The sequence below is a fragment of the Pongo abelii genome, chromosome 7 (assembly GCF_028885655.2).
Source record: "Pongo abelii isolate AG06213 chromosome 7, NHGRI_mPonAbe1-v2.0_pri, whole genome shotgun sequence".
Classification (NCBI taxonomy): Eukaryota; Metazoa; Chordata; class Mammalia; order Primates; family Hominidae; genus Pongo; species Pongo abelii.
In genome coordinates this window covers 86,746,882-86,759,837 of record NC_071992.2, presented here as the reverse complement: position 1 = coordinate 86,759,837, position 12,956 = coordinate 86,746,882, and the positions used below count along the sequence as shown (strand labels likewise).

Genomic DNA, 12,956 nt, shown 5'->3' with positions numbered 1-12,956 from the left:
GTTCCCTTGAGCCTTGTTTATAAAGGCATTAATCCCATCCATGAGGGCAGACCTTAATTACAGCTTAAAGTCCTACCTCTTACTACTATTACATTGGGGATTAAGTTTCAATGTGTAGTTTGGAGGGGATGCAAATATTTAAACCATAGCACTAACTCATGCACATCCTGGATTTCCCTCAAGCCCCCCAAACTCAACATATCCAAAACTGAACTCATCACCTTTTTCTGGAACCTGTTTTTCCTAGATTCTCCTCCCCAGATAAAGGCACCATCATTCACTCAGTCATTCACACCCAAAAATTGAGACATCCTTGACTGCTCCCCTCTTCCTCTCCCTTGCTTGACCCCTACTGGCACTGCCTGTGGCCAGCCTTCATCATCTCACACAGGACTACCATAAAGGCCTCACTAGCCACCTACCACACAGTCACCTAAAAGCCGCCTGAATGTAAATTTGATCATGTTCCTTAAACTCTCCTGTGATCTCCCGTTGCCCTAGAAATGAAATGCCAAGTTTATTTGAATGGAGATCCTCTGGCCCCAACTCATCTTTTTAGCCTCATCTCCTGTAATTTCCTGCATCAAACACAGTGCTCTCACAACACTGACTTTCATGTACTTTTCTAAATATGTCTGCTATCTCATGACTGCACATTGGCATGCATATACATAATTTCTGTGTAGGGTGTTCTTCTCTTCTACCCTCCTCTTCCCTCTCCTCTTATATATAGTTGACTAAGGTAGACTCAACCTTCAGCACTTAATTCAGGCATCACTTTCTCCAGGAAGCCTTCTCTGATTCCGAGGGCTATGGTCCATGGCTCCACTTTGTGGTCTCACAATATCCTTTGTTAGTTCCATTATTTTGTCCTGGCACTTATAGTCCATTATAATTATTCCCCCTACTCCACTGCAGATTTCTAAGGAAAATGACAGTGTCATTCATCTTTGTAACCCTAGTTCCTAGAACAGTTACTGGAACACATAATAGGACTTCAATAAATGTTTCATGGATGAATGAATAGATAAATGAGTAATAGAAAGAATAAATCAGTAGATACATTAGAATACCTCTAAATCTCTACCTCTTTTAAATGATAGGTCTACCCACATCCAAGTGGTTCACGGATTGTCATCTGCAAACCTCTAAGATTGGATGGGGTAAGAGAGTGAAGATCAGGCAGGTTCTCTAGGTTGTTCACATATTATATCATGACTCACCTGTCTCAGGATTCCCTCAAAGTGTGCACACACATCAATCCTTCCCGCAATAAATTTACTGCAATCTCCTAATGTATTTTATCTGTGACCCATCATCCCTTGCCACACATAAACTGATTAATTCCATCTTTCATTATGCAATTATACAGTAAGTGCCAACAATGTGCCAGACAGCATAGTAGTCTTGCGGATACAAATATAAATAATTCAGCATCTCTGATTTTAAGATTATATTTTAGAGGGGATAACCAAGTGTTTAGATGGACAAGAAGACTAAGAAGACAGTAATAATGGTAACGGGAAGCCCTCGGAAGCTGAAGAGGGAAAAACCATATTGTTCCAAGAAGCAGCAACTTCTGTTTTAGTCCATTTTCAGCCACTGTAACAGAATGCCATAGAAAAGGTAATTTATAAAGAAAAGAGACTTACTTGGCTCACAGTACTGGAGGCTGGAAAGTCCAAGGGCATGGTGTCAGCATCTGCTTGGCCTCCTGGGGAGGGACTGTTTTGTTGTGTAATCTCAAGACTGAAAGCAGAAAGGCAAGTAAGTGTGAGAGACTGAGAAAGAAATGGGGTCCAAGTTTCGTGCTTTTATCAGAAACCCACCCCTGTAATAATTAACCCACTCCCATAATGGCATTAATCTATTTATGAGGGCAAGGCCCTCATGACCTAGTTAACTCTTCACCTCCCACTGCCATGACAAGAAGAGTTTTAAAGGGGACATTGAAAGCATAGTAACTTTTTTGTATTTCATCTTTTCCTTGGGGCAACCACCAACCAAAGGAAGAAAATTTAATGAAGCCACAGAGCTATTAGTGACTGAAGTTTATCAGCAAAAACAGATTTGGAGCTATTACAAATGAATGGCATAAGGTGACAAAAACTATTCTCTACAAAGATTCTTGTACAAAAATAAAATGGATGGATAGATATATGAATAGAGAGATAGATAAGGAGTTTATATCTTCCTGCTTTTGAAAAATATTTTGTCACCTTTAAATGTATTCTGTATTACCATACTATTATGTGCTTGTATGTCTCAAATACCTTCATATTATGACAAATGTTGAAAATGGGCAAGTAATCTTTCAATTCAATTGCTCATTTGTTTCTAATTTTACCCATCATTTTACTATAATCTTCTTTTTCAGGTATATTTTAAAACAATTTAAGAAATCTGAATATTAGAGAGAAGTGCCTTTATTTTAGCATAATGGATAATCAAACAAAGTTTTTAAACTTTCTTGCTGATCATATGAAAAGACACAGTGCTGAGTGCACAGCAGGTGTCCAGTAAGTTTGGCACTGTTTTTCTCAATCCCTTTAAGTAATCAAGCCATTATTATGTTGTAAATGTCAAGGAGACTTAAATGGTAATTAGCAACTAAATACAAAAATTTCTTTATTATTCTCCATGATGACTTAAACATTCTGATGTGCATTTCTCCTCATTGTGATAGACTCTAGGAAGTCCAGTTTTCTGGGAGTTAAATTATGTTCTTCCATTTTACAGCTGTGACATCTTGGGCAAGTAAACCCTTCTTGGGCTCAGTTTCTTTGTCTGGGGACAAAAAGAGAATTGTTATAATAATTAAAGAAGATAATAAGTTTAAGGGCATATAGCAGTGTCCTGAACATATGCACACTCTTGGAACCCAGTGATATAGTTTTTCAGGTTGCAAGCTGAAATAATATTGGCTTCTTCATTTAAAAAGCACCTGGAATTTTGCAATGTTCCAACCACAGCTCATAAACTGACAACTATAAATAGATACAACAGCAACAGAAATAAGGCAATGTTTTGAGGTACACGTGCTTCTTTTACAGATTTCACGGGATATATTTGCCTTACGTCTCTAAAATCAGCAATTAGCATTTTAGGAATATCTGAAAATATGCCTAATGCAGGTATAAAATAACATTTTCCACATTCTGTAAGATGGTTTGAGGTTGCAAAATTGAATTTTATCCAAACGATGTTAATCAAAAAGTAATTTGGGAGAAGCTTAGAGTGTGTAATATAGAAATATTACATGTAACTAGAAAGTAAATTATGTTTTGCATTAAGTGGGAAATAACTTCACAGTCTGGATTTGTGAAATTACAAAGAGCTGTTATAGGCTATTTGCATAATAATATGTAGACTGCAGTGAATTCAGTCTTGGAATTAGCACCAAAATATACTAGGGTATTTTGTGATGACCACAGAGCAAAAATAAAGCAATGCAAAAAATATAAGCATGAAAGTGATTATAAGAAAAAAAATGAAATATATCACGCCTGCACTTCCAACATACACATCTTGAGGTTTACATCTGCAATTCTAATAAGCATGAGACCTCATTGGTTTTCTAAATCGGAAGATGCCACAGCCCAGGGGGTGGCTCCTGAAGAAGGTAGAAGAGACATTCAGTGTACTTGCTGCCCTATGGTTAGCATATCTCATGCAATAATTTCAGGTCAGAAGTCTGCTTTTTAAGTTCACAGTCTGAGACACATGGAGTATGCAACTCATAGCTAACCATTATGAAAAGTAAGAAGAACAAAGAGCCATTTTTACTTTTACTTGAATTCCTACTTTTTCATTTTAACAGGTCTTAGTAGCACAAAAACCGTAAGAAAGACCACGAGAAAATGGGCCAAAATAGCACAGAGAAGGGAGAAAAAAAAAACAACCTGGAAACAACGACAAAAGACTCCTTTCTTTTGGCATTGTTACCTTGGATCCCCATTTCTGTATTTTTTAACTTTTATTCTGTTTATCAATTTGCATCTAAAAAATAACGTCTGAGCCAAATTTTCATCCTATGTAACTGTATGAGGATTCTCTTTGCTCTTCTGGAGTCTAATTCTCCCATGGCGTTGCATGAGATGGAAATCTTACCCCTAAGGGAATATTATTTCAGTGAGAGGAGAAACTGCCTTTTATGGTGGCATGGTATCATTTAAGTGGTTTTTAAAAATGCGATCTTTAAGGGAGATATAAAATTTATAAGTGGTAATGATATCATTTTAATCATTTGAAGATAATAGGCAAACACAGAATGAGGGTGTTTTCTTCTTAAGTGAGCTTAATCAAATGCAGAGTTTCTGAGTTTCCATTTAGAAATACTTCTTTAAATAAGCACTTTTTCTGCTGAGTCACTGTGGTTTTCAGGGAACTGGTTTACGAAGGCTGGAATTTACATGGTTTAACATTTTTTCTTTCTCAAAGAGACTTTCAACCCCTACTCAAACCAGAATTCTCTGGTTCACTCGCTGTCATGTGCTTGAGGATGCGCCAGCATGAACAATCTGCAGTATTATTTGGCTCCATCTCTATGGCCCAGTGAGTCATACAGAATCCTTCCTGAAGACCACAGTCAGATCTCAGGCAGTTCATTCTACAGAGACCCAAATCCATTCTCAATAATCAAGCTACCAATCTCACTAGTCATATGCATTATTTTGTACTAATGATTTTTTTCCCTTCAATCTATAAAGATCTGATGTCAATCAACTCTGCTGCTCTATTCTGGTATGCATTTTCAGTGGCTTGCCGTCCAGTAAAGTTTTGGTGTTTTTTTTTTTTTTTTTTTTTTTAAATGGGTGAGTTTTGACAACAATTCTTACTCTCAGCAAAAATACACTATTTATTCCATAAGACCATAGAACGGTCTTTTGGAATACATGGATTTTCTGGTTCAATAAAAATTGAAGGATAAAAAGAGAAGGAAAAGAAATGGTTAGATCAGTAGCCCTCTAAATGGTCACTGTGCATGCTGTTAATCTAGAGAATTTAGGGTTTTCCCCTTTAATATAGACATAGCGTTTCTCTCTTATATTCTACAACACTGCCGTCCAATAGAGCTTTATGTGGTAATGTAAATGCTTTATATCCGTGTTGTCCAATACAATAGCCATTAGCTATATTTGGCTACTGAGCACTTGAAATGTGGTTAATGCGACTGAGGAAATGAATTTTTACCTTTACATGATTAATTAAAATTTAAATTTAAATAGCCACACCTGATTAGGGGCTACTATATGAGTACAGTTCTAGAGTCTCAAATTTTGTAGTTTTGAGACTACTTCCGTTATATTAGAACAATTCGATTTTTACATTTCCTCATGTAATTTTCAAATTAATTATATGTCATAAAGCAAAAAATTTTGAATTACTTTTTTTTTTTTTTATATCCCAGGGGAAATTTTCTTCATTGTACTCTCTAAAAATATATCCTACTGAAGAAAGGTCATTCACCTTTTAATTATGTAGGGAAGAAAATTTATTATATGAAGATAAGTAAAAGTCTGGCTTGATCTTTGCTCTGGGAAACCAGCTCCTAAGTATGATTTTGTTGTCTTTAACATAGCATTACTACAAGGTCAACTTTGATTTGTATTGGCTTTCTAATCATTTCTTAATTTTTAATTGTGCTTTATTGTTCTCACAGTGTCCTCAGGATCCATGCTGTAGGACCATATCAGAGTAAATTTCTTCCAGTATTCCAGTAACTAACCTCTTTTGGAAGCAACCCAAAATATACCAATTATATTAAATTTTACACAGTGTTGGGATACAAAATAACACTCATGCATTTTGTAATAGTTTCTTGTATGCTTTGTAATTTGTTATATTCAATTGAAATTCATTTAGCAAAATTATAGAATAGGTATTTATGATCTAATTTGTGAAATTCTAAATAAACTTGGAGATAATTAGATTTGTGTATTATTAAAATATCTGCTTTTAGTCATTCAAATGTTCTAACTTATAAAAATTTTATAGAGATCAATTATCCAAAAATCTATAATATGGGATTTTAAGTGCTCATATTTTCTATAAATATCATTTGATGGGTTACTAGTGTATCATTTAAAATATTATGCACTATATAACATTTACATTAACCACCTAAAATAGCATACTTTCAAATAATTAGCTGAAATTTTTAGGTTAATTTAAAAATAGGAAGGATTCCTTAAGACCACACATATATTTGTGATAATATTAAAATTTCAGGGTGGGTAAAAACTAATACTGATCTAAAATGAAATAATCCTTAAAAGTATCTCTAATTGCACTTGAAAATATTTCAGTATTAACAATATATAATTATTCTAGCCCTATTAAAAACTTAAGTTTGATAAAGTAATAAATAATAAAGAATAAAGTAAAATAAAGCAGTAAATATTTATTTGCTAAAATAAAATTATTTAAAAAAGAAGGGCAAAGATTTTCTTAAACTTCTTTCATACGTAGTTGAAATAAAATAGATCTACTGGGGAAACAGGTGATATTCAACGTGGCAATCTGAACAAACCATAACACAAAAGATGGCGAAAAATAATACCTATGTGTATAAATCCTCTTGTTACATTACTAGAATTCAGATGTGAGGGTGCTAGCCTTGACATTAACTGTTGTGTCGTTGCTTAGATGTTTCTGAAGATATAAAACATGTGACCAGGAGTGGTTTCCAACACTAGCCACAGAGCCATGAAGGTCTTTTGACTCGAGCTGCTCTTTGCAGCACTTAATTTTGTGACTCACTCTCTCTGACTACTGAGCTAAAAAATGCTTTGCCTGCAAAGAAGCACTGATGGCTTGGGAAAAAATAGAGAAATCCACACAAATTCTCCATCAAATGTTAGAACCACCTAAATATTCTTATGGAACTGATATATAGCCAAATTTAGTAGCAATACAAGTTATTCATACAGCCATAGAAATGGGATACAATTTTGTAGGACCACAGCTCAAATAAGGAGTAATAAATATGCAGACAAAGAGGTTAGAAGTTAACATTAACAAGGTAATGATTCCCAAGGAATTTAAATGGAAAATTTTGTAGAAATGCTACATTTTTGCTGTTGTTTAATTTAAAATCTGTTAAGGTGGGAAGAAATATGGAAGGCCATTTGGAAATAGAGCCAGTCTCAAGAGAAGAAACATGATATGTAAACTGAGTATAATGGATGAGAAGAGTTCAAGAAGTCATGAGCAAATTCAGGGTTGTTGAGAAACCAGTTCAACTTCTTTAAGCTGTTCATTCATTAAGAATCCTGACTCCAGAAGTAGAAGCTAAGTGGTGGACTTTAAGTACCATACACAACATTATGGTGACTGACCAAGAGTCTTATTAAAATGACTTCAGAGTTTATCAATGACAAGATAGCAAAATATCCTTTGGAAAAATGAACGTTATCAGTGATTTTTAACAACATTCAGAAAGGAGGTACAAAAGCAATTAACACTTAGGACTGTCACGTTATGGCTGTTATATTCGCTGCCCTAAGAATCACGGTGTAAGTTTGCGATGGCCTTTTGTAAAAAGCATGAATGTTCTGATCTATGGTTATTGAATTACAGAATCTAGGGTAAAAAGTCATTTTGGATGTTGCTAATTCATCCCATCCTTTCTGCAGCATCCCTGCTGAAGGCTCATCTGGGTTACTACATAATAACAGCATCAGAAAACATAGAAAGCAGATATTTCTCATTTCCAGGGAGTTTTAATTGTTAAAGAGTTCTTCTTTGTGGATTTTCAGAATGCATCTATGTTTAAATACTCTCCTCTATTACTAGTTCTACATTCCCTAGACACGCAAGTCACTTGAACCCTTCTCCCCAGGCAACACTGCCCACTTGTTACATTTTTCCTTCTTAGTTGTTTTCTTTTTTTTTTTTTTCTTGGCATTGTGAGTGTGGGAAAAACACTCAAAGTGCTTTTCCTTATTTTCTTTTTTTCATTTTTTTTTAAATTATACTTTAAGTTCTAGGGTACATGTGCACAACGTGCAGGTTTGTTACATATGTATACATGTGCCATGTTGGTGTGCTGCACCCATTAACTCGTTATTCACATTAGGTATATCTCCTAATGCTTTCCCTCCCCCCTCCCCCCACCCCACAACAGGTCCCAGTGTGTGATGTTCCCCTTCCTGTGTCCAAGTGTTCTCATTGTTCAATTCCCACCTATGAGTGAGAATATATAGTGTTTGGTTTTCTGTTCTTGCGATAGTTTGCTGAAAATGATGGTTTCCAGCTTCATCCATGTCCCTGCAAAGGACATGAACTCATCCTTTTTTATGGCTGCATAGTGTTCCATGGTGTATATATGCCACATTTTCTTAATCCAGTCTATCATTGATGGACATTTGGGTTGGTTCCAAGTCTTTGCTATTGTGAATAGTGCCACAATAAACATGTGTGTGCATATTCCTTTATAGCAGCATGATTTATAACCCTTTGGGTATATACCCAGTAATGAGATGGCTGGGTCAAATGGTATTTCTAGTTCTAGATCCTTGAGGAATCGCCACACTGTCTTCCACAATGGTTGAACTAGTTTCCAGTCCCACCAACAGTGTAAAAGTGTTCCTATTTCTCCACATCCTTTCCAGCATCTGTTGTTTCTTGACTTTTTAATGATCACCATTCTAACTGGTGTGAGATGGTATCTCATTGTGGTTTTGATTTGCATTTTTCTGATGGCCGGTGATGATGAGCATTTTTTCATGTGACTGTTGGCTGCATAAATGTCTTCTTTTGAGAAGTGTCTGTTCATATCCTTCGCCCACTTGTTGATGGGGTTGTTTTTCTCTTGTAAATTTGTTGGAGTTCTTTGTAGATTCTGGATATTAGCCCTTTGTCAGATGAGTAGATTGCAAAAATTTTCTCCCGTTCCATAGATAGCCTGTTCCCTCTGATGGTAGTTTCTTTTGCTGTGCAGAAGCTCTTTAGTTGAATAAGATCCCATTTGTCAATTTTGGCTTTTGTTGCCATTGCTTTTGCTGTTTTAGACATGAAGTCCTTGCCCATGCCTATGTCCTGAATGGTATTGCCTAGGTTTTCTTCTAGGGTTTTTATGGTTTTAGGTCTAACATTTAAGTCTTTAATCCATCTTGAATTAATTTTTGTATATGGTGTAAGGAAGGGATCCAGTTTCAGCTTTCTACATATGGCTAGCCAGTTTTCCCAGCACCGTTTATTAAATAGGGTGCCCTTTCCCCATTTCTTGTTTTTGTCAGGTTTGTGAAAGATAAGATGGTTGTAGATGTGTGGTATTATTTCTGAGGGCTCTGTTCTGTTCCATTGGTCTATGTCTCTGTTTTGGTACCAGTACCATGCTGTTTTGGTTACTGTAGCCTTGTAGCATAGTTTGAAATCAGGTTTTTCTTCTTTTGGCTCAGGATTAACTTGGCAATGTGGGCTCTTTTTTGGTTCCATATGAACTTTAAAGTAGTTTTTTCCAATTCTGTGAAGAAAGTCACTGATAGCTTGATGGGGATGGCATTGAATCTATAAATTACCTTGGTAGTATGGCCATTTTCATGATATTGATTTTTCCTATCCATGAGCATGGAATGTTCCTCCATTTGTTTGTGTTCTCTTTTATTTTGTTGAGCAGTGGTTTGTACTTCTCCTTGAAGAGGTCCTTCACATCCCTTGTAAGTTGGATTCCTAGGTATTTTATTCTCTTTGAAGCAAGTGTGAATGGGAGTTCACTCGTGATTTGGCTCTCTGTTTGTCTGTTATTGGTGTATAGGAATGCTTGTGATTTTTGCACATTGATTTTGTATCCTGAGACTTTGCTGAAGTTGCTTATCAGCTTAAGGAGATTTTGGACCGAGAAATGGGGTTTTCTAGATATAAAATCATGTCATCTGCAAACAGGGACAATTTGACTTCCTCTTTTCCTAATTGAGTACCTTTTATTTCTTTCTCCTGCCTGATTGCTCTGGGCAGAACTTCCAACACTATGTTGAATAGGAGTGGTGAGAGAGGGCATCCCTGTCTTGTGCCAGTTTTCAAAGGGAATGCTTCCAGTTTTTGCCCATTCAGTATGATATTGGCTGTGGGTTTGTCATAGATAGCTCTTATTATTTTGAGATACGTCCCATCATTACCTAGTTTATTGAGAGTTTTCAGCATGAAGGGCTGTTGAATTTTTGTCAAAGGACTTTTCTGCATCTATTGAGATAATCATGTGGTTTTTGTCTTTGGGTTCTGTTTATATGCTGGATTATGTTTATTGATTTGCATATGTTGAACCCGCCTTGCATCCCAGGGATGAAGCCCACTTGATCATGGTGGATAAGCTTTTTGATGTGCTGCTGGATTCAGTTTGCCAGTATTTTATTGAGGATTTTTGCATCAATGTTCATCAGGAATATTGGTCTAAAATTCTCTTTTTTTGTTGTGTCTCTGCCAGGCTTTGGTATCAGGATGATTCTGGCCTCATAAAATGAGTTAGGGAGGATTCCCTCTTTTTCTATTGATTGGAATAGTTTCAGAAGGAATGGTACCAGCTCCTCCTTGTACCTCTGATAGAATTCGGCTGTGAATCCATCTGGTCCTGGACTTTGTTGGTTGGTAAGCTATTAATTATTGCCTCAATTTCAGAGCCACTTATTAGTCTATTCAGGAATTCAAGTTCTTCCTGGTTTAGTCTTGGGAGGCTTTACGTGTCCACGAATTTATCCATTTCTTCTAGATTTTCTAGTTTATTCACATAGAGGTGTTTATAGTATTCTCTGATGATAGTTTGTATTTCTGTGGGATCAGTGGTGATATCCCCTTTCTCATTTTTTATTGCGTCTATTTGATTCTTCTCTCTTTTCTTCTTTATTAGTCTTGCTTGTGGTCTATCAATTTTGTTGATCTTTTCAAAAAACTAGCTCCTGGATTCATTGATTTTTTGACGGGTTTTTTGTGTCTCTATTTCCTTCAGTTCTGCTCTGATCTTAGTTATTTCTTGCCTTCTGCTAGCTTTTGAATGTATTTGCTCTGACTTCTCTAATTCTTTTAATTGTGATGTTAGGGTGCCAATTTTAGATCTTTCCTGCTTTCTCTTGTGGGCATTTAGTGCTATAAATTTCCCTGTACACACTGCTTTAAATGTGTCCCAGACATTCTGATATGTTGTGTCTTTGTTCTCATTGATTTCAAAGAACATCTTTATTTCTGCCTTCATTTCCTTATGTACCCAGTAGTCATTCAGGAGCAGATTGTTCAGTGGTCCATGTAGTTGAGTAGTTTTGAGTGAGTTTCTTAATCCTGAGTTCTAGTTTGATTGTCCTGTGGTCTGAGAGACAGTTTGTTATAATTTCTGTTCTTTTACATTTGCTGAGGAGTGCTTTACTTCCAACTATGTGGTCAGTTTTGGAACAAGTGTTATGCGGTGCTGAGAAGAGTGTATATTCTGTTGATTTGGGGTGGAGAGTTCTGTAGATGTCTATTAGGTCCACTTGAGTTCAATTCCTGGATATCCTTGTTAACTTTCTGTCTCATTGTTCTGTCTAATGTTGACGGTAGGGTGTTAAAGTCTCCCATTATTATTGTGTGGGAGTCTAAGTCTCTTTGTAGATCTCCAAGGACTTGCTTTATGAATCTGGGTGCTCCTGTATTGGGTGCATATATATTTAAGATAGTTAGCTCTTCTTGTGGATTTGGTCCCTTTACCATTAAGTAATGGCCTTCTTTGTCTCTTTTGATTTGTTGGTTTAAAGCCTGTTTTATCAGAGACTAGGATTGCAACCCCTGCAATTTGCTCGGTAGATCTTCCTCTATCCCTTTATTTTGAGCCTATGTGTGTCTCTGCAAGTGAGATGGGTCTCATGGATACAGCACACCGATGAGTCTTGACTCTTTATCCAACTTGCCAGTCTGTGTCTTTTAATTGGAGCATTTAGCCCATTTACATTTAAGGTTGGTATTGTTATGTGTGAACTTGATCCTGTCATTATGATGTTAGCTGGTTATTTTGCTCATTAGTTGATGCAGTTTCTTCCTAGCCTCGATGGTCTTTACAATTTGGCATGTTTTTGCAGTGGCTAGTACCAGTTGTTCCTTTCCATGTTTAGTGCTTCCTTCAGGAGCTCTTTTAGGGCAGGCCTGGTGGTGATAAAATCTCACAGCATTTGCTTGTCTGTAAAGGATTTTATTTCCTCTTCACTTGTGAAGCTTAGTTTGGCTGGATATGAAATTCTGGGTTGAAAATTCTTTTGTTAAAGAATGTTGAATATTGGCCCCCATTCTCTTCCGGCTTGTAGAGTTTCTGCCAAGAGATCCACTGTTAGTCTGATGGGCTTCCCTTTGTGGGTAACCCAATCTTTCTCTCTGGCTGCCCTTAACATTTTTTTCCTTCATTTCAACTTTGATGAATCTGACAATTATGTGTCTTGGAGTTGCTCTTCTCAAGGAGTATCTTTGTGGCGTTCTCTGTATTTCCTGAATTTGAATGTTGGCCTGCCTTGACAAGTTGGGGAAGTTCTCCTGGATAATATCCTGCAGAGTGTTTTCCAACTTGGTTCCATTCTCCCTGTCACTTTCAGGTACACCAGTCAGACGTAGATTTGGTCTTTTCACATAGTCCCATATTTCTTGGAGGCTTTGTTCATTTGTTTTTACTCTTTTTTCTCTAAACTTCTCTTCTCAATTCATTTCATTCATTTGATCTTCCATCACTGATACCCTTTCTTCCAGTTGATCAAATCGGCTACTGAAGCTTGTGCATTTGTCATGTAGTTCTCGTGCCATGGTTTTCAGCTCCATCAGGTCATTTAAGGACTTCTCTACACTGGTTATTCTAGTTAGCCATTCATCTAATCTTTTCTCAAGGTTTTTAACTTCTTTGCATTGGGTTTGAAATTCCTCCTTTAGCTCGAAGAAGTTTGACCGTCTGAAGCCTTCTTCTCTCAACTCGTCGTTCTCCATCCAGCTTTGTTTCATTGCTGGAGAGG

The 12,956-nt window shown here is 36.5% G+C and overlaps 1 long non-coding RNA gene across 3 annotated transcripts in view; it reads right to left on the bottom strand.

The window, feature by feature from the left end:
• LOC129061045 (uncharacterized) overlaps window positions 1-12,956 on the bottom strand; it is a 52,293-nt gene that overhangs the window by 4,104 nt on the left and 35,233 nt on the right. For 2 of the 3 annotated variants that reach the window (XR_010141201.1, XR_010141202.1), the window contains exon 6: window positions 1,653-1,749. This is a non-coding gene — a long non-coding RNA (uncharacterized LOC129061045). Of the gene's footprint in view, window positions 1-1,652; window positions 1,750-2,605; window positions 2,788-12,956 lie in introns of those variants that run through there. The other variant, XR_010141200.1, reaches the window with a different exon arrangement.